The 27,943-nt window shown below is 47.4% G+C and overlaps 1 protein-coding gene and 1 pseudogene across 4 annotated transcripts in view; one reads left to right on the top strand and one right to left on the bottom strand.

Annotated features, from left to right (window-relative positions):
* fstl5 (follistatin-like 5) overlaps positions 1-27,943 on the bottom strand; it is a 1,328,880-nt gene that overhangs the window by 1,167,773 nt on the left and 133,164 nt on the right. The gene's annotated exons all lie outside the window — the stretch shown is intronic.
* LOC139252449 (U2 spliceosomal RNA) lies at positions 468-698 on the top strand (annotated as a pseudogene).

The following is a 27,943-nucleotide window of genomic DNA, read 5'->3' on the forward strand; positions in this document are numbered from 1 at the left end:
ACCTGGACAAGCCAGGACCCCTTATTATCTCTAGTCAAAAGCTGTGTGCTTCACAGGAGCTGGTCCAGTGTCCCAGTGGAAATGCAGGAAGAGATAAAGCCGTTCCAGCGGCGCAAAGATGAAATGTCTATACAGGCAGAATGCCATCTGTGGGGCAATCGAGTAGTGATCCCCAAGAAGGGCAGAGACAATTTAATCAATGACCTTCACAGTACCCACCCAGGCAACGTAATAATGAAAGCGATAGCCAGATCCCACGTATGGTGGTCCGGTATCGATGCGGACTGAAGAGTCCTGCGTTCACAAATGTAATACATGCTTGCAGTTAAGCAATGTACCCAGGGAGGCGCCGTTAAGTTTATGGTCTTGGCCCTCCAAACCGTGGTGTAGGGTACATGTCGACTATACAGACCCGTTCTTGGGTAAAATGTTCCTTGTGGTTGTAGACGTGTACTGCAAGTGGATTGAATGCTTCTCGGCCTTTTGGCTAAGATCTGCATAACTAACCTGACCAGCCACCATGACCTCCGGGTGGTTTCTCCCTGGTCAGGAAGGTATATGCTTACATTTTTGTAAACAGGAGGTGGGTGGGATGGCTTGACCCATCCACCTCCACGGAGGTGTGTGGGGGACCTGACCCATCCACCTCCATGGCACGAACCTGGTATTGCAGTACTTCCAGGAACGGTGCAGTGGCTCTAGGCCTTTTGGCTAAGAGCATTGGCGCAGAGTGATCCTTGACTGGTGCAGGGTGACCTCTGGCGTTTGTGACTTGACAAAGAATTGGAAACGATTGGCTACGAATTTATTTAAAAAAAAATTTTAAAAAAATAAAAAAAAAAAATTAAAAAAAAAAAGAATGTAAGATAAGGAGGTGGGTGGGGTGGCTTGACCCATCCACCTCCACGGAGGTGTGTGGGGGACCTGACCCATCCACCTCCATGGCACGAACCTGGTATTGCAGTACTTCCAGGAACGGTGCAGTGGCTCTAGGCCTTTTGGCTAAGAGCATTGGCGCAGAGTGATCCTTGGCGTGTGCAAGGTGACCTCTGGCGTTTGTGATTTGACAAAGAATTGGAACGATTGGCTACGAATTTCAAAAAAAAAGAATGTAAGATAATGTCGGCTAGCACATCCACTGCCACCACTGAAAGCCTGCGGGCCATGTTTGCCACACACGGCCTACCCGATGTCCTGGTGAGCGACAACGGGCCATGTTTTACCAGTGCTGAGTTCAAAGAATTCATGACCCGCAACGGGATCAAACATGTCACATCTGCCCCATTTAAACCAGCGTCCAATGGTCAGGCAGCGAGAGCAGTGCAAACCATCAAGCAAGGCTTGAAGAGGGTAACTGAAGGCTCACTGCAGAACCCGCCTATCCCGAGTCCTGCTTAGCTACCGCACGGGACCCCATTCACTCACTGGGATCCCACCTGCTGAAGTGCTCATGAAAAGAGCACTTAAGACAAGGCTCTCATTAGTTCACCCTGATCGACATGAACAGGTTGAGAGCAGGCGGCTTCAAAAAAGTGCATACCATGATAGCGCAAATGTGTCACGCGAGATTGAAATCAATGATCCTGTATTTGTATTAAATTATGGACAAGGTCTCAAGTGGCTTCCCGGCAGTGTCGTGGCCAAAGAGGGAAGCAGGGTGATTCGGGTCAAACTTTCAAATGGACTCATTCACCGGAAACACTTGGACCAAATCAAACTCAGATTCACGGACTCTCCTGAGCAACCCACCTTGGACCCTACCTTCATTGACCCCCCATATACACACCAGTGGCAACCGGCACCACGGTTGACCACAAAGCAGAGCCCACCATCCACAGCAGCCCAGCAGGGCCAAACACACCAGGCAGCCCAGCAAGGCCAGCTGCACAGCAGCCCAGCGAGGGCCCAACAAATGATTCAACAACACAGCTTTCACACCGAGACGATCAACCAGGGCAAGAAGGGCCCCAGATCGACTCAGATTGTAAATAGTTACACTATTGACTTTGGGGGAGGGGGGTGCGGGGGGGTAGGGGGAGTGTTGTTATACATGTATACTTGTATTTACTCTATACAGCCACCATAGAGCTCATCCCCTGGATTCCACTTTACTTTGAGCTCACAGTGTTCAGCCTGACTCTTTCTCCATACACAACACAATCCATCTTGAGTAAGCGTCCACGACAACCAAAAACATTTTGCCTAGAAATGGGTCCGCATAGTCCACATGGATCCTCGACCATGGTTTGGAGGGCCATGACCACAAACTTAGCGGTGCCTCTCTGGGTGCACGGCTCAGCTGAGAGCAAGTGTTGCACTGGCACACACATGACTCTGAATTTGAGTCGATGCCGGGCTACCACACATGGGATCTGACTATGCCTTTCATCATTACAATGCCTGGATGGGTGCTGTGCAGTTCACATATAAACATATCTCTGTCTTTCTTGGGCAAGACCACGCAATTGCCCCACAACAGACTGTCCGCCTGCAGGGACATTTCGTCTTTGCACCTGTGGAACGTCTTAATCGCCTCCTGCATCTCCGCTGGGACACTGGACCAGCTCCCATGGAGGACACAGTTTTTTTTAACAAGCACAGTAAAGGATCCCGGCTGGTCCAGGTCCTGATCTGGCGGGTCGTAACGGGGGACTTTTCGTTCTCGAATGCCTCCATGACCATGAGCAAGTCCACTGGCTGTGCCATTTCCAGCCCGGTGGTGGCCAATGGCAGCCGACTGAGAGTATCTGCGCAGTTTTCTGTGCCCGGTCTGTGGCGGATTACATAGTTGTATGCCGACAGCGTGAGCACCCATCTTTGGATGCGTGCAGAGGCATTGGTGTTAATCCCTTTTCTCTCAGAGAACAGCAATATGAACAGCTTGTGGTCAGTTTCAAGCTCAAACTTGAGGCCAAATAAGTACTGGTGCATTTTTTTTACCCCATAAACACACGCCAGGGTCTCTTTTTCAATCATGCTGTAGGCCCTTTCGGCCTTGGACAAACTCCTGAACGCATAAGCGACTGGTTGCAAGATCCCCGATTCGTTAGCCTGTAGTAACATACACCCAACCCCGTATGCCGACGCATCGCAAGCTAACACTAATCATTTACAAGGGTTATACAGGACAAGCAGTTTGTTTGAACACAACAGATTTCTGGCTTTCTTAAAGGCAGCCTCTTGTGAATTCCCCCATACCCAGTCGTTTCCCTTGAGCAGTAGCGCATGTAGGGGTTCTAGCAGGGTGCTTAACTCGGGTAGGAAATTACCGAAATAGTTCAGGAGTTCCAGGAACGACTGCAGTTCCATCACGTTCTGCGGTCTCGGTGCGTTCTTGATGGCCTCCAACTTGGCGTTGGTGGGTCTGATGCCATCTGCCACAATTCTTCTTCCCAAGAACTCGACCTCCTGCGCCAGGAAAACACACTTCAAACGTTTCAACCTGAGCCCCCCGCGGTCCAACCGACTAAGAACCTCTTCCAGATTCTTCAAGTGCTCAATGGTGTCCCGACCTGTAACCAGTATATCGTCCTGGAAAACCACGATGCGAGGAACCGACTTTAGCAGGCTCTCCATATTCCATTGGAAGATTGCCGCGGCCGACCGAATCCCGAATGGGCACCGGTTATAGATGAACAGACCTTTGTGCGTGTTGATGCAGGTGTGAGGCCTTTCAAAGACTCCTCCAGCTCCTGCGTCATGTAGGCCAAGGTCAGGTCCAGCTTAGTGAACGTCTTCCCTCCAGCCAGGGTCGCGAATAGGTTGTCTGCCTTGGTCCTGTAGCGAAAAGCGGTTAATCGTTACTTTATAGTCCCCACAAATTCTAACCGTGCCGTTCTCTTTAAGTACCAGGACAATCGGACGAGCCCACTCGTTGAATTCCACCGGCGTGATGATGCCTTCTCGCTGCAGCCTGTCCAGCTCAATTTCCACTTTCTCATGCATCATGTACAGTATCACCCGTGCCTTGTGGTGGATGGGTCGTGTACCGGGAACCAAATTGATCTGCACTTTCGCCCCCAAGAAGCTTCCAATGCCTGGCTCGATCAACGATGGGAACTTGCTCAGAACCTGGGCACATGAGACATTGTCGACAGACGAAAGCGCTCGGATGTCGTCCCTGTTCCAGTGGATTTTTCCCAGCCATTTTCTGCCAAACAACGTGGGGCCATCCCCTAGCATAATCCACAGCGGGAGTTTGTGTACTGCTCCGTCATAGGAGACTTTGACTTCTGCATTGGCAATTACAGGGATTAGTTCCTTGGTGTAAGTCCTTAGTTTGATGTGAATGGGGCTGAGCTTGGGCCTGTGTGCCTTTTTGCCCCACAGCCTGTCGAAGGCCGGTTTACTCATTATGGACTCACTTGCACCCTTGTCCAGTTCCATAGATACTGGAATACCATTCAGTTCAACTTTCAGCATTATTGGTGGACATTTCGTAGTGAATGTGGGTACCTCGTACACTTCTGCCTCCTCGGTCCAATTCAGCCTGATCCACAGTGGATCAATCTTCCTCTGCAACGTGGTGGTTTGCAGGGTTTGCAGAGTTTGCAGCTCGCCTGCACATTCACTGGAGGTGTCCCATTGTTCTGAAAACGTTGCACGCATAGTGCTTGAAGCGGCATTGATGGGGCCGATGATCACCTCCACAACGCCAACAAGGTGTTAACTCCCTCGCATTAACAATTGATGGCGGACTCTGGGTCATCTGAGGTCAGCCAGCAGCAGCCGGCGTGTACATTCTGCCATGTATATTCCTGCTCGACACCCATGTTACTTTATGCACAGTACTGGCTGAAACTTCTTTACTCTGTGAAATCTGTTTGGTGTTGTCGCTGGTGGACATAAATGCCTGGGCTATCGTTATGGCTTTACTTAGATTTGGAGTTTCTACGATCAGCAGTTTGCGAAGGATTGTCTCATGGCCAATGCCCTGTACAAATAAGTCTCTAAGCATTTGTTCTAAGAATACCTCAAACTCACAATGTCCTGCGAGGCGCCTTAGTTCGGCGACATAGCTCACCATCTTCTGGCCCTCCGATCGTTGACATGTATCGCCATCAAAACGCTTTCCTTAGGATTTAGGTGTCCCCAGACCAGCGGACGCAATTCTTCATAGGATTTCTCTGTTGGTTTTGCCAGAACTAGGCGGTTCTTCATGAGGCCCCACAGACAGTTGGGAGGATCGCCCTTCGTTTGGTAGCGTTCTCGTCCCCTTCCAGCTCGTTGGCCATGAAGTATTGGTCGAGTCTCTCCACGAACGCCTCCCAATCGTCCCCTTCTGAGAAATTCTCCAGGATACCAATTGTTCTTTGCATTTTCGTGTGGTTGTTCGTTATCTCGTCGCCAATTGGTACACTCATAATAAAGGATGAAACTGAGTACTGTGTACGATGAGCAAGTGTGACCTTAGCTCCTTTAATAAGACTCCAGAGTGTAGGTACCTCGTGGGTGGCCTGTTTATATACCGTGCTGCCAAGGGATGCTGGGATCCCTTGGGATTCCAACAGGTAGGCCCTCTGGTGATAGTGTAGTGTAATATAGGTTACAAGGGGTTAAATACATAACAGAGACAGTTATAGAACTAAAATAAAAAGCATATAAATATGCAACAAATAGCACAGATCCTAGTGAATGCGAAAGATACAAAGAACAGCAAAGGGTGACAAAACTGATAGTAAGATCTACAAAAAGGGAGTCTGAAAAAAGCTTATATTAACAAAAATAATTTTTACAATTATACTAGGGAAAAAAGGATGGTCAGGAGCAATGTTGGCCTCTTGACAACTGATATTGTTGATATTATCAATGATAATACCCAGGTACAACGTCTCAAATCCAGCAACCTCGCGACCGAGAACGTGCCGATTTTCAGATTTTTCTGGATTTCGGACAAGAAAATCAAGAACGTACATATGCTACCAAGATAGACCAAGTACTAATGGTGTTGTGGGTCAGGTCTGGTCGGGCTGGGTCGAGGTTCATTCGACAAGGCTCGGACCGATCGCACGTCATTTAAAACATAGCAGTGAAGCCAATAACTAGACAGGCCCACCAGTTTTGCTACAATAATTCCAGATTTTATTTTACTGAATATCAAATGGGATTTTCTCAAAAATGCCCGGTTTTCGGACAATTTTGATTTACGGACAGCCAGATTTGAGACGTTGTACTTGTTGAATAATTTCACCGTAGAGGAATCCCAAATAAACCAATATTGAATCAGGGACAGGAACTCAACGAAATTAATGTAAGCAAAACAGCAGTGAGGAAGAAAATAATGTCACTAAAGAGCAACAAATCCCCAGGACCAGATAGTTTCCATCCCAGAGATTTAAAGGAAGTCGGTGAGCACATTGCAGATTCCTTAACTATAATCTTCCTAATGATTCAATTGAAAAATTGTGCTCGTCACTCCACTATTTAAAAATGGTGAGAGGGGGAAACCAGGGAATTATACCCCTCATTTTACCCAGAAGGAAAAGAGCTGTGGGATCTGTCTGTGCTGCAATGTGAATTGAAACCGAGACGGTTTGACCTTGGCAGAGCAGTGATTGGACGGGGGGAGGACACCGGAGGGCCAATGGTGGGACAGAGTCAGCCCGAAGCATGGGGCTTTCAAGCCAATGGGAGAGCACTTGCTCGAAAACTGTGGGACTGACTCATCGCCATTATCGGGCTATTGTCTTCCCCATGTGTACACTATGGAGGGAAATTATGCAGACCTTCAGAAAACTAGGGAACCCAAAACAAACCAAGGGCCTACACAATGGCTACAGGAGGCCAACGCAATCAACACCCACTCAAACCTTGAGTAGGTTAACATCAGTGGAAAAAATCCGCAATAATCTAAAACTGCTGCATTTTTCAAAATCACAAAGACCACCAATGGGAAGGATCGATTTCAGCAGGAGAGGCGGACTGAATAATCTGGCTATAAAAAGGGGTTTCTGACCCAGTGTGTGCTCTCTGCTCTCGTGATCCAACAACCAGCAAGCCTCTCGACACTGAAGGAAAACCAGTGTCTGAAGACACCGAAGATAGAAGAAACAAACCACCAGACTGCAAAAGGCACAGTAGTGAGTATAACCTCTGGTCCCCAGAACTCCCAACTCAGTTAGGCCAGGAAAGGTGGGAGGTTGGGCATTGTACTGCTAAACTTGTGTAAAAATTTTCGTTGTGTCCGTTTAGTGGGATTTAGGGGGATTGTTTTGTTGGTGTATTGCTGTTTGTTGAGATACACCTTGTCAAATAAATTGGAAGCCTAAGTTCCTCTTGGAATCACCTTGTCTCAGTTCTATTGTATTACATCTCCTGATCGTGAGTCTTATGTCAGAACAGTGTAAGGGAAGAAGGGGTTAGGAGTGTTTGACACTTACAGGTGCCTCACAGGCTAGGCATAAACTGTGGGGATGCTCGAGTCTCAAAACCCCCTTCATAAGCTGTGGACACAGTCTCTCCAGGACTCAGGGTACCTCACAGGTCAGGCATAAGCTGTGAGGGCAGAAGCCCAGAGAGAGACACCCAAGGTACAACAACACTCCCAGAGAACCCCTTACATAGCCTAACATCTGTTGTAGTGACATTATTAGAGTCTATAATTATGGATAGAGTGAATGCAAACCTTGAACGTTTTCAACTGATCAGCATGGATTTGTGAAAGGTAGGTCATGGCTGACAAACCTGATTGAATTTTTGAAGAGGTGACTAAAGTAGTGGACAAGGGAATGTCTATGGATGTTATGTATATGGACTTCCAATAGGCACTTGATAAAGTTCCACATAAGAGACTGTTAACTAAGGTAAAAGCCCATGGAATTATTGTCCTGGTTGGAAATTGGCTGAGCGACAGGAGACAGAGAGTAGGAATAATGGGTAGGCACTCAAATTGGCAGGATGGGACTAGGTGATGTCCCACAGGGATCTCTGTTGGGGCCTCAACTATTCACTATATTTATTAACGACTTAGATGATGGCATAAAAAGTCATATAATCCAAATTTGCCAATGACACAAAGATAAGCGGCATTGTATGTAGTGTAGATGAAAGCATATAATTGCAAAGGAATATTAATAAACTAAGTAAATGAGCAAAACTGTGACAAATGGATTTCAATGTAGGCAAATGTGAGGTCATTCACTTTGGACCTAAAAAGGATAAAACAGGGTACTTTCTAAATGGTTAAATGCTAAAAACAGTGGAGGTCCAAAGAGACTTAGGGGTCCTTGTACATAGATCATTAAAATGTCATGAACAGGTACCGAAAATAATCAAAAAGGCAAATGGAATACTAGCCTTTATATCTAGAGGACTAGGATACAAGGGGCTAGAAGTTATGCAAAGCTATACAAAGTCCTAGTTAGATCACACCTGAAGTACTGTGAGCAGTTCTAGGTACCACACCTTAGGAAGGCTATATTGGCCTTGGATGGACTGAAGTGTAGGTTTAACAGAATGATACCTGGGTTAAATTACGAGGAGCGATTACACAAATTAGGTTTGTACTCCATAGAATTTGAAGCTTATGGGGTGATTTGATTGACGTATTCAAGATATTAAAGGGAACAGATGGGGTAGATAAAGAAAAACTATTTCCATTGGTTTGGAGTCTAGGACTAGGGGGCATAGTCTAAAAATCAGAACCAGGCTTTTCAGGAGTGAAATGATTAAATGCTTCTATACACAAAGAAGTTTGGCACTCTCTTCCGCAAACGGCAATTGATTATAGATCAACTGTTAATTTTAAAGCTGAGATCACGAAGATTTTTTGTTAACCAATGGTATTAAGGGATATGAGCCAAAGGCAGGTATAGGAGTTAGGTCGCAGATTAGCCATGATCTCATAGAATGGCAGAACAGGCCTAAGAGGCTGAATAGCCTGTTCCTATGTTCCTATATTTACAGGAGAGTAGGGAGGCAGAGGGTAGTGATGGGTCAGGTAGGGATTGGGGGGGCAAAATAACTGAGAGGGGAGAAATGGAAGATGGTATGGCTGGGCAACATGAGGGGAAGGAGACAGAAGATAAGAGCTCAAGAGGGACCAAGAGAAAAAAAAGGAGATCGAAGTAATGGACTCAAGTCCAGAGTGGCATCCAAAATGCGCCTGTGAATGGGTACAAAGGGAATTAGGGTTACACAAGCAGAGCAAAGATTAGAAGAGACATATCTTGGTCTCCTCTTTACTGCTGGTGCTTTGTACCAGATGGATCAAACAATTGTTATACTTAGTATACTCGGTATCTATTACAATATCTAGTTCACCAATTGTTAGCTCACAAGTACATAACATCATTGGATCACAATCGTACCAAATCCCGAAGCACCTTACAAAGCAAGTTTCACAAATTCAACAAAAGTTGTCCTTTGTAAGTGAGTTTCCCTCTCTCCAATCCTTCAGTGACTCTTTCCTTCCAACCGCTCAAAAAATCTCTCCCTCTGTGTCAAATCTTTTTATAAGGAACTCAAGCAAGCTTCAGTCATAACTAGCTTGTTTTAAGATGTCACCAAATCTTCTCAATTCAGTTATTGCCTTGGATTTCATTGGCAACTTTCCATGAAACTGCATAAAGCATGTATTTGCACTGTCACAAAATACAGCATTGAAATAGCAAATACTGTATGCACTTTAGTGCAAAGTAGATTAACATGAGATTTTTTAAATTCAAAATTTTGCCTGAAGTGTTTTAGTACAGAAAATCATTATGTCTATGCCAAAAATATATGTTTAACATCTATCCATTTACAGAAGCAATTCATTTCCTTACATCAAAGTCCTTTAGGCTTTAATGTGAACTGATGAATGGTGCTGAATGACAACAGTCACTTTGGACCAGGGGAAGATCTAACCGCAAAGTTTGCTGTCTTGCCTCAAGCAGGAAAATGTAATAAAATCACAATCCATACATGTCAGCAAAATCAATAAGAACTGTTTTATTGTAATCATCTATCTGAACATGTCTAAACAAATCTAAACACGAATTAACTAATACTTCATAAATCCTAAATGATCACCTGAAAACCAGAATTCATTCTACACAATTCTGTCATGTGAATTTTAATTTTTTTTCTATTGTATACAACAACCATTAATACTAAATGTTCTATTTCCCTATTGGGTGAAAAAGAAAAATTGGTGCAGATCTGAATACCAATCAACCTGAGGAGTGCAAATGAAACCTAACCTCTGCCGCAGCGGGAGCAAGATATAATCAAAATAATGGCTTTTATTTCCATAGAGATCAAGGTGCCTATTTGAATGAGTAGGGGGAGACAGTCCTATCATGTTGCGATTCCCGATATTTATTTGATGGCCAACTTCTTCTCAGGAGTTTAGGGCACAGTTTCCTAGTGTGTGTGTGTGTGTTAATGAGGAGTGTGTGTATGTTAATGAAGAATGTGTGTGTGTATTACTGAGTGTGCGCATCTGTGTTAATGAGGAGTGTGTGTGTGTGTTAATGAGGAGTGTTTGAGTGATAATGAGGGGTGTTTGAGTGATAATGAGGGGAGTGTGTGTTAATGAGGGGAGTGTGTGTATGTTACTGAGTGTGCGCGTCTGTGTTAATGAGGAGTGTGTGTGTGTGTTACTGAGTGTGCGCGTCTGTGTTAATGAGGAGTGTGTGTGTGTTACTGAGTGTGCGCGTCTGTGTTAATGTGGAGTGTGTGTTACTGAGTGTGCGCGTCTGTGTTAATGAGGAGCGTGCGTGTGTGTTACTGAGTGTGCGTGTCTGTGTTAATGAGGGGTGTTTGAGTGATAATGAGGGGAGTGTGTGTTAATGAGCGTGTGTGTGTGTTACTGAGGGGCGTGTGTGTGTGTGTGTTAGAGTGTACGCATCTGTGTTAATGAGGAGTGTGTGTGTATGTTAATGAGGAATGTTTGAGTGATAATGAGGGGTGTTTGAGTGATAATGAGGGGAGTGTGTGTTAATGAGGAGTGTGTGTGTGTTAATGAGGAGTGTGTGTGTGTTAATGAGGAGTGTGTGTGTGTTAATGAGGAGTGTGTGTGTGTTAATGAGGAGTGTGTGTGTGTTAATGAGGAGTGTGTGTGTGTGTGTCAATGAGGAGTGTGTGTGTGTCAGAGGAGTGTGTGTGTGTGTCAATGAGGAGTGTGTGTGTGTCAATGAGGAGTGTGTGTGTTAATGAGGAGTGTGTTAATGAGGAGTGTGTGTGTGTTAATGAGGAGTGTGTGTGTGTTAATGAGGAGTGTGTGTGTGTTAATGAGGAGTGTTTGCGTTAATGAGGAATGTGCGTGTGTGCTAATGAGGAATATGTGTGTTAATGAGGTGTGTGTGTGTTATTGGGGTGTGTGTGTGAGTTATTGGTGTGTGTGTTATTGGTGTGTATGTGTGTGTTATTGGTGTGTGTGTTATTGGTGTGTGTGTGTGTTATTGGTGTGTGTGTGTGTGTGTTATTGGGGTGTGTGTGTGTGTTATTGGGGTGTGTGTGTGTGTTATTGGGGGGTGTGTGTGTGTGTTATTGGGGGGTGTGGGTGTGTTATTGGGGGGTGTGGGTGTGTTATTGGGGGGTGTGGGTGTGTTCATGGGGAGTCTGTGTCTGCTAATGAGAAGTGTGTGTTAATGATGACTGTGTGTATTTTAATGACCAGTCTGTGTATGTGTGTCAATGAGGAGTGTGTGTGTGTCAATGAGGAGTGTGTGTGTGTCAATGAGGAGTGTGTGTGTGTTAATGAGGAGTGTGTGTGTGTTAATGAGGAGTGTTTGCGTTAATGAGGAATGTGCGTGTGCTAATGAGGAATATGCGTGTGTTAATGAGGTGTGTGTGTGTTATTGGGGTGTGTGTGTGTGTTATTGGGGTGTGTGTGTGTGTTATTGGGGTGTGTGTGTGTGTTATTGGGGTGTGTGTGTGTGTTATTGGGGGGTGTGTGTGTGTTATTGGGGGGTGTGTGTGTGTTATTGGGGGGTGTGTGTGTGTTATTGGGGGGTGTGTGTGTGTTGATGAGGAATGTGCGTTAATGAGGAATGTGTGTGTGTTAATCAAGAGTATGTGCGTGTGTTAAAGATGAGTGTATGTGTGTTAATGAGAAGTGTGTGTTAATGAAGGGTATGTGCTAATGAGGAGTGTGTGTGTGTGTTAATCAGGTGTGTGTGTGTGGGTGTGTTCATGAGGAGTCTGTGTGTGCTAATGAGAAGTGTGTGTTAATGATGACTGTGTGTATTTTAATGACCAGTCTGTGTATGTATTTTAATGAGGAGTGTGTGTTTGTTAATGTGTGTGTGTGTGTGTGTGTCAGAGTATTGTGTGTTAATGAGGAGTGTGTGTGTGTTAATGAGTGTGTGTGTGTTAATGAGGAGTTTATATGTTAATGAGGAGTGTGTGTGTGTCAATGAGGAGTGTGTGTGTGTTAATGAGGAGTGTGTGTGTGGGTGTGTTCGTGAGGAGTCTGTGTGTGCTAATGAGAAGTGTGTGTTAATGATGACTGTGTATTTTAATGACCAGTCTGTGTATGTATTTTAATGAGGAGTGTGTGTGTGTTAATGAGGTGTGTGTGTGTGTTAATGAGGTGTGTGTGTGTGTGTGTTAAAGAGGAATGTGTGTGTTAAAGAGGAATGCGTGTGTTAAAGAGGAATGCGTGTGTTAATGAGGAATGTGTGTGTTAAAGAGGAATGTGTGTGTTAAAGAGGAATGTGTGTGTTAAAGAGGAGTGTGTGTGTTAAAGAGGAGTGTGTGTGTTAAAGAGGAATGTGTGTGTTAAAGAGGAATGTGTGCGCTAAAGAGGAGTGTGTGCGCTAAAGAGGAGTGCGCGTGTTAATGAGGATCGTGTGTGTATTTTAATGAGTATGCGTGTGTTAATGAGGATTGCGTGCGTGTTAATGAAGTGTGTGTGTGTATTAATGAGGGGTGTGTGAGTAATGAGGAGTGTGTGTGTGTGTGTGTGTGTGTGTTAATGAGGAGTGTGTGTCTGTGTTAATGAGGAGTGTGTATGTGTTAATGAGGAGAGCGTGTGTGTGTGTTAATGAGGGGTGTGTGCGTTAGAGGGGCGTGTGTGTTAATGAGGTGTGTATGTGTGTTAATGAGGAGTACGCATGTGTTAATGAGATATGTGTGTTTAATGTGGAGTGAGTGTGTGTTAATGTGGATTGTGTGTGTTCATGAGGATTATGAATGTGTTAATCAGGATTGTGTGTTAATGAGGAGTGTGTGAGTTAATGATGTGTGTGTTTGTGTTAATGAGTGTGTGTGTGTTAGAGAGGGTTGTTAATGAGGGGTGTGTGTGTTAATGAGGGGTGTGTGTGTTAATGAGGGGTGTGTTTGTGTTAATGAGGGGTGTGTTTGTGTTAATGAGGGATGTGTTTGTGTTAATGAGGGATGTGTTTGTGTTAATGAGTGGTGTGTGTTAATCAGGAGTGTATGTGTGTGTTAATGAGGAGTGTGTGTGTTAATGAGGTGTATTTGTGTTAATGAGGTGTGTTTGTGTTAATGAGGAGTACACATGTGTTAATGAAGTGTGTGTTAATGAGGAGTGTGTGTGTTTTAATGTGGAGTGAGTGTATGTTAATGCAGATTGTGTGTGTTCATGAAGTGTGTGTGTTTGTTAATGTGGAGTGAGTGTGTGTTAACGAGGATTATGAATGTGTTAATGAGTGTTAATGAGGAGTCGTGAGTTAATGAGGTATGTGTTTGTGTTAATGAGGAGAGTGTGTGTGTTAATGAAGAGTGTGTGTGTTAATGAGGAGTATGTGTGTGTTTAAATGAGGAGTATGCGTGTGTTAGAGGAGTGTTGGTGTGTATTAATGAGGAGTGTGTGTATGTTAATGAGGGGTATGTCTGTGTGTTAATGAGGATTGCGTGTGTGTGGTTAAATGGTTGACCAAAAGATTGGTCAACGGTGGGCTTTTTAAATTCATTCTCAAGATGTAGGTGTCGGCATTTATTGCCCTTCCTTTGTCGCCCTGAGAAGCTGGTTTTGCCCCTTCCTGATCCACTGCAGTCTGTGTGCTGAAGTTTCTTGCACTGTGCTCTTAATTTATGTGTGTGGTCCAGTTGAGTTCGTGGAGCATCATAAAGGAGATGAAAGTGAAGAGGTTGAAGGTTTTAGGAAAGAAATATCACGGAGTGAGACCTAACACAGCTGCCAATGGTGCAGCAAAGAGGAAAGGGTAGAACCAAGAGAGCAGTGTCAGAGGAACAGAGACTACAGTTACGGGGGAGTAGAGTTACATCAAATATACAACACAGAAACAGGCTCTTCAGCTCAACCAGTCCATGCTGGCAAACCCACTATGATTGACCTGGAGACTTCCGGAATTAAAGATTCATCTCCCAGGCACTGCTGGAACGGAACCCAGGAGAAAAATCATTGGGGCATATGAAGAAATCAGAAATAGAAAAAAAGGCTGTTTGACTAACAGTCAAGATTTCTCCAATCAGGTAACGAAGAATTAGTTCAACTTGTAAGTGCCATGGGAAGGCGGCCTGCTGTGAAGATGGATGGGGTGGTCGGAGTTGGAAGGTCATGTCATGAAACCTCCTGAAGTGGATGAGAAGCTGGCCAAGAGAGCATTGAAATAAAGTTTAGCTGGAAAACATTGTTTGACAAGTAGTCTGACAGCCAATGGCAATGGACAAGTCGAAAGAGCTGCTGGAGAGGCAGAGCTGCCTATCATCAACAAACATGAAAACTTATCCAATGTATGCGGATGATGTCACCAAGGGCTAGCTGTAGATGTGGAAGAGGAGGAGGCTTGGGTGTAAATCCTTGTGGGGACTCTGGAAGTAATGGTGCAGGAATTGGAAGATAGTCCGTTGATGCATATGTTCTGCTTACAATGGGATAGCTGAGAGTGGAACCAAGTAAGGGTAGTCCCATCAGTTGGACAACATCATCATATAGGCAATCCCTCAAAATCGAGAAAGACTTACTTCCACTCTAAAAGTGAGTTCTTAGGTGACTGAACAGTCCAATATGGGAATTACAGTCTCCGTCACAGGTGGGACAGACAGTTGTTGAAGGAAAGGGTGGGTGGGACTGGTTTGCCGCACGCTCCTTCCACTGTTTATACCTGTTTTCTGCATGCTCTTGGCGACGAGACTAGAGGTGTTCTTCCTCCACTTAGGGCCAGGTGTCAGTGGGGATGTTGCATTTTATCAAGGAGGCTTTGAGAGTGTCCTTGAAATGTTTCCTCTGTCCACCTGGGGCTCGCTTGCCGTGTAGGAGTTCCAAGTAGAGTGCTTGCTTAAGGAATCTTGTGTCAGGCATGCGAACAATGTGGCCCACCCAACAGAGCTGGTCGAGTGTGGTCAGTGCTTCGATGCTGAGGATGTTGGCCTGATCATGGGAGATGAATTGGAGGAGGATTGTACAGCCAACTGTGTTGAAGGCTGCAAATAGGTTGAGGAGGATGAGCAGGAGTAATGCGCCACTGTCACAGTTAAGGGGATTATCATTCGTGACTTTGAGTGGGTTCATTTTGGTCCTGACAGAAGGACAGAAACCTGATTGGAGCATTGCAAACAGGGAATTGTAGAAAAGATGGATACATATATGGGAGGCAACAGATTCAAGGACCTTAGAGAAGAAAAGGAGATTGGAGCTGAGCGTGGTAGCTTGTGAGGACAGAAGAGTCAAGGATGAAATGAGTTTGGAGAAAGTTTGTAGGAGATGGGGGAGAAATCAAAGACAGAAACAGGAGTTCAGGGTTAGAATGGAGGGGGACTAGAGGTTTGATTTAGTGAGCAAGTGGAAGAGGAAGGTGAACAGATGCTCTTTACTTTGATGATAAAAAAATACATGTGCTTTCTGCACGCTGTCAGAGATGGGGAGGGTAAGGATATGGCCAGTTATAGAGAAAAGATGAATGGAGTTACCTTTGCCCTCTAGAGTCGGGGCTATTTTTGCAGGAGAGAGTGAACTTTAAAAGATGTAATGATTTCTATCCCACCTACTGCCAGGTGCAAAGAATTCTGAGCTCTAATAATTCTGCATGAAGAAATTTCTCCTCACTTGCTTAATGACAATTTTAAATTATGACCTCTCATCACTGACTTCCCAATCAGTGAAAATAACCTTTCCCTATTCATCTCATCAAAATCCTTCATAATTAAAAAAAAACTCTATTAAATCATTTCATAGACTTTTCTGCGTCTGCGGAAATGGTCACAGTATATCAAGCATGTCCTTATAATTGTAGTTTACCATCCTTGGTACCGTTCTGTGAATATATATTATATGCTCTCTATGGATCCAAACGGTACTAACTGTGGCTTAACCATTGCCTTTTACACATTTAGAATCTCGTCTTTGCTTCTGTACTCTATGGCTCCGGTTTTCATGAGCTGCAAGGCCTACCCATTTGCCGTCTAAAGGACCGCCGATGGCCGCTGAGAGACCGGGCGGTATGTTGCCTGAAAGATTCCTCTAAAAGAGGTGGCAGTACTGACCGGCAGAAAAATACCGGCTTATCTGGGCAGCAGCGGGCGGAGCTCTCAATCTTAGCAGCAAAGGAGCTTGCCACCCAAGTGCCGCCGAGGATGGAGTTGGGTCCAGTGAGGGCGGAAGACCTGAAAAGTAAAAACATCACCAAAAAAAAGCATCATCGGAACACCTTCAGGGGACCCCACCCAGGTAAGTCGCTGTAAAAAAAAATGTTTAAAAGATGATCACTAACCTTCTTTTGCAGGTCTTCATACCTGCCGTCAGGGTAAGAACAGCCTCCATACAACGGTCCTTCCCCCTGCTGGCACAGACTCCCGCCGACACTCGCCCGCACCAATCTGGCATCTTGGCAGGTGTGTAAGGTTGCAAAATTTGTGCGAAGCCCCCCTCCCAGTGTTTGGACTCATTGAAAAGGAAATTCGATTTGGGACTATCAAGCAGAAAGTTTGGGATCCTAAGATGCATATGGAAGAAATCTACGAGTTTTAACCAAGTTTGGGATTTTAAGGGATGCATGGGTCTGAAAGGGAAAAGGACTGCAAAAACCAGGGGAACATTAACCTCTGAAAAGACCAGTTTTTAGGTATTGGAGCTGTCTGGGATAATCGAGTTAAAACAAATTATCTGGAGAATTGTGTAAACTCAAAAACCCTTCTCCCAGGAGACATTAATATAGTAACAATCGACCCAGAGATAACTCTAAGAATGAAACCCATCCAGCGCATGCATAATGTTAATCGCCCATCCAGCCCGCATGGAAAACCCAGGCCTAGGCAGACAACGTAAATACCAAAACTAATTTTTCCAATCGAAAAACGAATTCAACAGATTGGCACATCCGAAATGAGTTATCGTTAACGAGCCCGCCAAAATATGACAAAGAATTACTAAGCTCGCCAAAATTAAGACCAAGAATCTGGCCTGATTTGGCGCGCAGATTAGAAAGGCTCTCAAAGTATAATTGGGGCCCTGTTTTATGGGTCAAAAGAAAACAGCTTTCGGAGAACAACTTTCAGAGAGATCAACGTCTTCAGCCCCAACAACACTCCTGGGCTACCCTGCTCTGCCACCAAGGAGGAAGAAGAACATCATCAAGCAGGCAGAGAAAAGCAGTTCCCAGTAACTTCGGACATCATCATCATGGCAACAACTGACCACAGCCAACATGGTAACATCGAACCAGCGCGATCGACAAATTCTAAGAAAAAAACTCGAAGAAACGGAAGATGCGAAAGTTTCCACTCTACAATCTGTTCCTAGCTACCAACAGGTGAAACATTACCTGAAAGAACTTTAAAACCTACTGCTGACGGATGGAAGCGGGTACTCACTCCATAAATCCAATACGTGCCCTACCGCATCAGCGGACACCACCAACTGAAGAGTACGCAGTAAGAAGTCTTCCACGACGTTCGGGGTTCGACAAGCAGAACCTAGAGTCCAGCGAACCCCGAAACCGCGAACCATCGCTAACTGACAATAAGAGGATTGGTGGGCATAATCCCTGTTTCCCCTAGAGTTCAACGTAGTCAAAGTTAGGCTTTGGGAAGTGGGAGGTATATTGTTTTCTGTAACCCCTTTTGAAGTGTGATAAAGTGTTCCTTATTCTAGTGATTGTAAGTTTTGACATTGTACTTTCTTTTTCTTAATAAAATCGAAGTTTCTTGCACCAAAACCAGTTGCCTCTTGCACTTTGTCACATCCCCAAATAAATCCAAAGTCTAGAACCCAGGGAGTGGGAGCGATTCGAACTGCTCTGAAGGTCAGACGTGAACCTGACCCCCGAGACCACCCCCTACAGAATGGCGACCACGGCAGGACTTTGGTACAAAGGATGTGATGCAGAGAATACTGCTTTGGAGGAAAAAACGAAGATGGGAGAGAGGATTTCCTCTTCTGTGTATAAGAAAGTAAATGTCACAAAGGAATGGGTGCTTGGTCTGTTGCGCGCTGAGCGTCTGGGAGACGCTGCGGCCCAGTGGACTGCAAGCAAAGACCATAAGGAATCAGTAGAAAAGGTAATTTGGTTGGTCTGCTTACAGCGACAGGTCCAATTCCTAGACAGGAACATTAAGTCACTGCAGGCAGAACTGTGGAAACGTGCGGGAATGAAAGGGCTATGTCAGGAGAAAGGTTATGGGGAGAACTCCGCCAGCTGAAAGATGGAAAGGCGCAGCTAATGGAGGGGTTCAGGAACAGCCAGGATTACTTTCAGTTTCAGGTCACTGAGGCTAAGAATAATGAAAAGATACTGCAGGAAGAAAATACTCGCTTTACCCTTCAAGTAAAAGAGCTGGAGGAGAAGTTAAGAGACGTACAGGCAGCATACAAAGTAGCCAGCACTAGTGGGTTTGAGTCAGGAGACCACGGTCCCTGCCAGCAACAAATCAAAAGTTTAACCCTTGCTCTGTCCAAGACCAAAGGCATGGTATGCCTAATAAGTCCGGGTGCGGCCCGGGTAAACCTGGAAGTGAAGGATGAAACTGTTCAGCCACCACCTGTGGCGCCGGTGATTACATCGGTTTGGCAGCAGGAGGGGCGAATGAGTTGTGAGGCAGACAGGGATAGTGGACCACCACCATCTGTGGTGCCGAGGTTCAGCTCGGTTTGGCAGCAGGGAGAGGTGGGCGAGCCAGAGCCGGGGCCGATGTGCCCAGTCCGGCAACAAAAGTTTGGCCTGCCCGGAGGTGGTGGGAGTCAGGGGCCCCTAGAAAGTCAGTTCGTAGTTCCCCACACTATCCAACAGCTTAGGGCTATGATAAGCCACCTGAGTAAGCTCACTCAGAAAAGAGACCCCTCGGTCCATTTTATGGAAGTAGAACAGGTATGATGATGCCGAGGTAGCAAAAATGCTCCTCCTCTCACTGGATGGCAAGCTGCATCAATCCCTCTCTGCTGAGAGCAAAAGGGGGCAGAGTACATATGCTGCCATCTGGGAGGACATTTTGGAAGCCATGGGTTGTAATGACGGGAGTCCCTTCTCCCGAGTGGAGCTCACAGGGGAACTCCCATAGGCTTTCGCAGACAGACTGTGGCCTGTGTACCAGGCCGTCTGTGGTGGGGCTCTCGACCGGGATAACCTGACCCAGGACGAGAGAGCCCACTGGCTCCGAAGCCTAGTGGCAAACAGTTCACCACGGATCAAAGCCAAGGCTGAGGCCTGATTTGACCCAAGAGATCCCCGTGCCACCGAAGAGGTAGTGGTCAGACAACTGACCCTAGTCCACCAGAACAGTAGAGGAACTGAAGAGCACCCACCCAAAGGAAGGGTCCACGAAATTAGACCTAGTCAGGATAAGAGGCAATGGCACCAGGAAGGGGGCAACCCCTCCACTATGAAGCGTACCTGTTTTGGGTGCGGAAAGAGTGGGCACTGGAGAAAGGATTGTAGGAATCCATGGAAGAGTCGCGCAGGGAAGAATTCTCCAGCTCCTGCCCAAAAGACTGAGACCGGAAAACCAATCTCTCCCCACACGTTTGTCACATTTATGACTGCGCTCCACATAGTACCAGATGGCCCTGGGAGGGTAGCCGTCGCCACCGATACCGTAACCCCATCTGCCCCATCCCAGCCAAGACAGTGACTAGAACAGACGCAGTCTGTTCACCTGTGTTCCCTCGAGTAAATGCATGGGGGAGACCGACTGTTCAGATGGAGGTGGAGAAGGTGAAAGGGACTTATCTGCTGGATACCAGTGCATCAAGCACCCTCGTCGATACAGATAACCCCGCCGCTTCACCTCTGTCTAATGGGATCCCATACAGCTTAGTGGGTTTCACAGGCACTGAGCAGGCTGGCTCATTCTCCGTCCCGCTCTCTATCCATTTGGGAACACTCCACACCAAGAGGACTTGTGTCCTAATGAAGTGGGAGCAGGAAGGGAAGGGGATCCTGAGGACCGATTTCATTCTGGGCCACGGGATCCTAGTGGATTTAAGGAACCACTGTCTTTGGGGGCAGTATGTACGGGACAGGAGAATGAGGTGGTGGTTATCCCAGAAAAACGGGAAAAGGGACGGTGTGTACCATGAAGTCAAAGGAGGGTTACGACCTCGAATCCCTGGTCAGTAACACTCTGATGGAATACCAAGAGTATGTGAGGGCACACCTTGCAACTTTTGCCACTCACAAACACGACTGTGGAAGGGTAAACAGGGTCGAGGTCAGTGTAGATGGGGACCCTATGACCCATCCACAGAAACAGTACAACTTCCCCAGGGAGGCAGAGGCAGACATGGAAACAACCTTGGCTTCTTTGGTTAAGCAGGGGGTATTGAGACCAATAGCCACCCATGTGAACTCCCCATTGTGGCCGGTTAAGAAACCAGACAACTCCTGGAGAGCCACGGTGGACTATCGAGTACTCAACCGTAACATCCCCACCTGTGCACCCATAGTTGCTGCCGTCGCTGACCTCATTGGAAGTATCCCAGCCTCCGTGACCATCTTCACGTTGCTGGATATTTCCAACAGGTTCGGATCCATACCTTTACGAAGAGAAGACCAGTACAAGTTTGCGTTTACCTTTAAAGGCCAGCAATACACTTGGAACTGTCTCCCTCAGGGCTTCCACAACAGCCTTAGCATTTTCCATCAATGTATGGCTAATTGATAAAGAGCTTTAGCAGACCCCAGCAGCTGGTACAGTATGTGGATGATCTGCTCCTATTCACCGATGAGGGGGAGGAGCATGGCCCACTGCTGGCTGAACTGCTGGAGCTGCTGAAAGAGGAAGGGTTTAAAGTAAATCCCAAGAAGGCACAGATCAGCCAGAAGGAAGTAAAATTCCTGGGACTGGCTGTGCGCGCTGGGGAAAGAGCCATTGACAAAGCTAGAAGGGAAGCAGTGCAGAAGTTACCAGCCCCCAACACAGTAACAGGATTAAGATCTTTTCTAGGGCTAACCGGGTACTGCAGAGATTTCATTGAGGATTATGCAGCCACAGCAGCCCCTCTGCTCCGACTCCTACACAAGGGAGTGGAGTGGGATTGGGACAAAGGTTGTGAGGCAGCATTTATCCAGCTCAAGAAAGATCTGCAGACCACGCCAGCTTTAGGGGCTATTGATGGGCGGAAAGAGTTTTTCCTGGAAGTCGCAGCCAGCGGGGACAGCCTGAGCGCAGTACTGATCCAGGAGTGGCACGGCCGGCTGAGGCCAGTGGTCTACTCCTCCAGGATACTCACGGACGTGGCGAAGGGACACTCCAACTGTGAGCAGCACCTCCTAGCCTCTCACTGGGCTGTGAAAAGATCACTGATCTTCACAGGAGGTCCCCCATCACACTCTTTACCCACCATACGCCCACCCAAATACTCCTGGATGGGGGAATCAAGGACCGGACAATGAGCAGTGCCTGCACTGCGCGCTGGACTAGACTCCTCTCCCAGATGGACCTAAGAGTAAAAGGTCTTTGCGAGCTAAGGCTCGCAGCCAACATGATCTATCCAGGGACAGCCCCCCGGTGTTCCGTAGAAGGGGTATGGGAAATTACGTACGCTTTCGGGCCGGGTTACACCCCACAGGCCGAGAAATCTATTTAGATGTTTCAAGCACAGTATCTGTGGGTGAACGACTCACAGGCTGCATTGTTTATGACCCGGAGGCCCTGGCAATTAAACTCCCCAGTACCACGAGTGCCCAGCATGCTAAACTGTCGGCGGTGGTGTATGTGGTCACACACCCCGAAGAATTCCCTACCCCGTACACGATTTTCTCGGACAGTATGTTCACATGCAATTCGTATACAGAATACCTGGCTACCTGGTCCCATCGCGGATACACATCTGCAGACAGGAGACCCCTGGCGATTAAGCCTTTAATGGAAAAGATCATGGCAGCCGTGGGGGAGGAAGGGAAGGTCTATATTCATAAAGTGAAGGCACATTCCACCACTGAACCCCGTAGCGAAGGAAACCAGCAGGCTGACATGTTGGCCAAGTAAGGTGCTCGCACGGGCAAGCTCTGGGATCCGTACAACCCAAGCCTCATTGCAGCAGTTAGAGGCGGGATTGGGACGATAGGGAGGGCAGGGGTAGCATTGCCCCCGGACCTGAAAACGGTTCAGATCCAAGACCCCATCCTCAAAACTGTCCTGAACATGCTAGCTAGAGGGGAAAAGGTAGACGGCCCGCACGGCACCGCAGCTATTGCCACTAAAGAAGGCATGCTGTTCAGGGGGGAGCAATGGGCCGAACCACAACAACACTGGAGAGAATTCCTCCAGCTGGCCCATGAGGGTCCAGGAGCAGGACACCACGGACCTGAAACCACCTGGCAATGGGTGGAGCAGGCAGGGTGGTGGCCGGGACTCAGGGAAGATGTCCGTGAGTTCTGTGCCGGCTGTCTGGTGTGCTCTGCCAACAACCCTGATCCCCAGAAAAGGACATATCAAGAGGGTAGTGGGACCCTGGCAGTTGATCCAGGTCGACTACATCGGGCCCCTACCCACGGCCCAGGGAAGCTACAAGTACTGCCTAGTATTGGTGGACGTGTTCACTAAATGGGTGGAAGCCTTCCCATGCCGAACAGCTACTGCATTGGGAACAGCTAGGATCCTGGTCAGGGAGGTGTTCTCCCGATGGGGACTACCACAGTACGTGGAGTCCGACCAAGGGAGTCACTTCACCGGGCAGGTGATGCAGGAGACCCTTAAGGTGCTCGGCATCGAGGGGAAATGGCATGTCGCCCACAACCCACAGTTATCCGGGCCTGTGGAGCGTTTAAACCGCACTACTAAAGAAAGGTTACGAAAAGAGACGGGGGCTCACCAAAGAAGTGGATGGAGGTCTTGCCACTGGTCCTCATGGAGATCCGGGCCAGCCAGTCCAAAAGCACGGGGTACTCCCCGTGCGAGCTCATGACCAGCAGGACCATGCCAACCTCCACCCATGTACGAGCCCCGGTGCTCACGGAAGGTCAGCTCAGGGAAGCGAGCCGGGACAGCTTTGTCAGGAATCTGTTTGAACATCTTAAACAGATTCACTGGCAGGCTGCTAACAACATGGGAAAACAGCATCGGAGCAACCGACTGCTGCTAGAGCCCCGCAAACACCATGAATGGGAGACAGGGGACCATGTTATGGTCCGGAACTACATTCGAGTAGGGGCTTTTGAGGCACTGTACATGGGGCCGTACCACATTGTCGACAAGGCAATCCCCATGGTCTATGCCGTAAAGATGCCGCGCCGTACAAAGTGGTTCCACATAAACCAGTGCAAACTGTTTAACCCCGGGACAGCTGCTAAGCGCAAGGGGCAGCCAGGAACAGTGAACCGTTCTAGGGACAGGGATCCCCAGCCAGCAGTCTCCGACTGTGGAAATCCCACAGGGGCCGTGGCAGACCCACAGACCGTACCTAGAGGAGCGGTGAACTGTGTTACTGGAGGAGCTATCCCCCCAATCATTGAGGACTCGGACGCACCCTCAGTAGTCAGAGCCCTAAGAAGGACTCCCTGTACACCACGGCCAAGAACACCGTGGTCACCAGCACCCCAGTTTCAGTGGGTCAGCCCCGGGAGGTTTGCCATCCGAAAAAGGATACCCAAGACCAGGGATCAGTCTGCGGACAGGGGCACCCAGCAGGTTGTTTTGGGCGGTGAGGGACTCATGGGAGAGGTAGTGGTGGACCAGCCACCAACTGAGACCCCCAGGCTGCAGCCCCCGGCCATGCAGAATCCCCAGTGAACGAACTGAACTTTACAGCCACCCCTAAAGGGGCAGTGTGCTGTAGCACCAGAGGGGCCGTTCCCCCGATAATGTGGGACTCAGACCCACCTCCGGTCAGAACACTCCGGGTCCTGTGGTCCAGGCTGCCTTACCGCCAGCCATTCAAGCAGCCCAGAGGTCACAACAGAAAAGCGAAGAACAGGGATTAACCTGACCACCCGAGACGGGTGGCAGATGTATATAATAGTACGAAATGAATTTAAGAATGTTTAAGAGTTTAGTTTTAGTGTAAGATTAAGAGTGTAATGATTTTTGGTCACCACGTCCTCAAGAAGAACCACGCGTAGAGAAGTAGTGAAACAAATATAAAAATAGAATTGGTTATGAAAGTGTTTCGGCCGGCAGCTAGTGACCGAGACCTGGTAGTATTTGGGAAGGTGTGTACGAATCCACCTTTCCAGCTATTAAAGGAGGCACTAGGGATAACATTGGTAACATTCCTGGTAACATTCATAGCGACGTGTACCTGGTAGTATTTGGGGGAAAGGAAAAGACCCCACCTTTGTAGTCAGTAGAGGAGGCACTACGAAGACGATAGGGTTAAAATGACCCAAGAGACTGAAGTTAAAACCAGACACTAGTTCCGAGGTAGAAACTGGGATGAAGACAGCTCAGTTGGTTAAAGACTTTACTAAGTTTCCGAAAAAGAAATAGACTTAAGTTGGAACTCGATCACCTGTTGTCAAGCCGGAGAGCTTTTCTCAGGGCTGGGCTATCTGTTTTGTGTGTCCCTACGGGAAGGAGATCAACCTGCTCCTGCTCGCCCTGATGGGGATGAGCATCGGCAACTGAGGAGACGAGGAAGAATCCCTCATTTATGGGTGCTCGGGAGAGAGAGCACCGATCGTAACTGCAGGGGGTGGCACACCGGGTGTGGAAGAGCTCGCCGTTTATTCCCACGAGGGAAGGTGGCCAGTGTGGATGGGGTCTAACTCCACTCGCTACTCCAGCCAGGCGGGGTTTACCTACGGGGAGGCTTCCCCGTCCCATGCCCCAGAATATGGATCATTGCTGCGCGGGTCAGTGTTACGGAAGGAAAACGTGTGAGTTTGACTTGTAAAGGACAGATTCCCCTGGGTAGATGGTGGTGGCTCAGGAAGCTGAGCAAGGATACGGGGGACCAGGGATCTGACTGGGAACTACTCAGTAACGATACTTACCGGACCATCACGGGAACACAGGGAGGAGTGAGTGTGTGTTGGAACAAGTAGTGGGAGTCTGAACAGGGGATTTACGTCTGCATGTGGGAATCAGAGAGGGTCTGTCCCGCAGGTATATCGATCGCCTTCACCAGGCAATGGCAAGATGTCGGGAAGGGATGGGGTGGGATTCCAGCCTACACAGGTGTCCGGTCCCACATTCCCCGCTCCCAATCAATGCCACCGAACTTGTAGTATGCATTAAGAAACCCCTGCCCATGACCCCGACAGTACGGACAGTAATAGAGAGGTGTCCTACCACCACGAAGGCACCAGGGAATGGCCGAAAAGGTGTTATACCAGGGAGTGCACTATGCAGTAGCTTCAGTTATTTTAAACCTTACCAAGGTGCACTTATCTGACTGGTGCCCGAAGGAAACAGAGCGACTGTACCAGGCCCTACTCAGAGAAATGTTCAAAACATTTTACGAGTTAGACTTTGGCAACGTAGACAAAGCAGATTTATACACCCTGCACACTAGGGACACCATGGACATGGGGAGACAAAGAAGGGGAACCTGGAACGACATTTTTACTGCATATAACACAAGATCCTCTGTGATAAATAGCTTGGACGATATAGAACTGCAAACGCAAATAAATGGTCTAAAGAACCAACTAAGAAAGATCCTAAAGGAGGAAAACACAGTGGTGGGCTCAGAGCTACACGAGGACCAGGCCACGATGGTCCAGTTAAAAGAGGTTATTGCTGAGCTGGAAAGGCACGCACAAACAGTGAATACACTCATACGGGAGGATAGGAATGCTTCAGACCAGGCTGCACAGAATGAGGTGTGTGTGCTGTACTGGGCATGGTTGTTGGGCGAGGGCCAAACAACCTGGAGGATTTAAAACAAGGTTTAATCCCCTCCTGGATCAGCAACAAGCACCTTGCAGCCCTTCACCCGTATAGTAATTCACTAAGTCCGCGTCAGCTCCGTCTAGCTTCTGAAGCCTACCCTGTCCCAGTGGATTGCGGGCGTTCTAATCACACCACCATGGGGATAGTACTAAGGATGCCGGCCATGGGTGGGACAGTCCGACCCGCACTGGTATACAGGGTGGAGAACATTGGAGTCACTCAAGGAGGTGCACACGTCCGTTTCACAGCGGTCCCACCGTATGTCATAAAGTGGGAGCATGCTATGACGGGTACTGACCTCTCCGGGTGCCGGAGCCGGTGTGCCCCCAGCACTTGAACGCCTATTCTAAAACACAGTGTGGGTTTAAAGCTGCGGGTGCACAGCCTATCAACTGTACCATGGAGGTAATGGCACAAGACCATGTCCCTCCACAGGTGGAGGGGGTGGGACATATTGTGTCACCACCAGTGCGCCTCACTACCAGCATGGACATTTCTGGTGTCCGGTGAGTGACAGCAGTTTTTGCTTTAAACCCGAGGCAGAAGTTCAAGTGGCCCAGGAACGAATTGTCCCCATTCCCGAACCCTCCACTGTTCACCTCACTGAGTGAAAACATCACAAACCTGAAAGATTATGTTGCACCTGAAATCCCCCCTCTACCCGAACATCTTACTGCTCTTCTAGAAGCTGCAGTAATCCCACAGGAACATTTTTATACTCTAGAACTGTCAACTCACGATTATCCTCTACTTGTGGTGTCTCACTTGCCGAGTGAAAGGCAGAGGCCGGCGATTCCGGCACCAAAGGATGCTGTACGCTCCCTGGCCAAACTTGAGGATCGCACAGGAAGGGACAGTACCATGTTATAATGTCTGATTTTATTGTGTGATTTTTTTTTTACCTGCTGTAAAAATGCAGAGGTCAAGTGTTGCAAGAGTTTTTTTGCTCATGTGTTTTGACTGTGTACCTTTGTTTTCTGTAAAACCAGAGAAATGGAAGGTCGTCGGACCCCCTCTATGCTGTAATGTAATACAAATATTTGCCTGTAAGCTGCATTACATTTCAAAGGGGGTATGCACATTTAAGTTTTAGCTAGGTAAATACAAAGGAAGGTTGGATCTTGGGAATCAAGAATTTTGCTCACCTAGCATGTAGAGTATCACAACGGGGACTGTAAGGTTGCAAAATTCGTGGGAACCCCCGAAATTCGAGTTGGGACCATCAAGCAGAAAGTTTGGGATCCTAAGATGCATATGGAAGAAATCTACGAGTTTTAACCAAGTTTGGGATTTTAAGGGATGCATGGGTCTGAAAGGGAAAAGAACTGCAAAAACTAGGGGAACATTAACCTCTGAAAAGACCAGTTTTTAGGTATTGGAGCTGTCTGGGATAATCGAGCTAAAACAAATTGTCTGGAGAATTGTGTAAACTCAAATACCCTTCTCCCAGGAGACATTAATATAGCAACAATCGACCCCGAGATAGCCAGCCATAGCTCTAAGAATGAAACCCATCCAGCGCATGCATAATGTTAATGGCCCATCCGGCCCGCATGGAAAACCCAGGCCTAGGCAGACAACGTAAATACCAAAACTCATTTTCCAATCGAAAAACGAATTCAACAGATCGGCACATCCAAATCGAGTTATTGTTAACGAGCCCACCAAAATATGACAAAGAATTACTAAGCCCGCCAAAATTAAGACAAAGAATCTGGCCTGATTTGGCGCGCAGATTAGAAAAGCTCTCAAAGTATAATTGGGG

The sequence above is a fragment of the Pristiophorus japonicus genome, chromosome 2 (assembly GCF_044704955.1).
Source record: "Pristiophorus japonicus isolate sPriJap1 chromosome 2, sPriJap1.hap1, whole genome shotgun sequence".
Taxonomy (NCBI): domain Eukaryota; kingdom Metazoa; phylum Chordata; class Chondrichthyes; family Pristiophoridae; genus Pristiophorus; species Pristiophorus japonicus.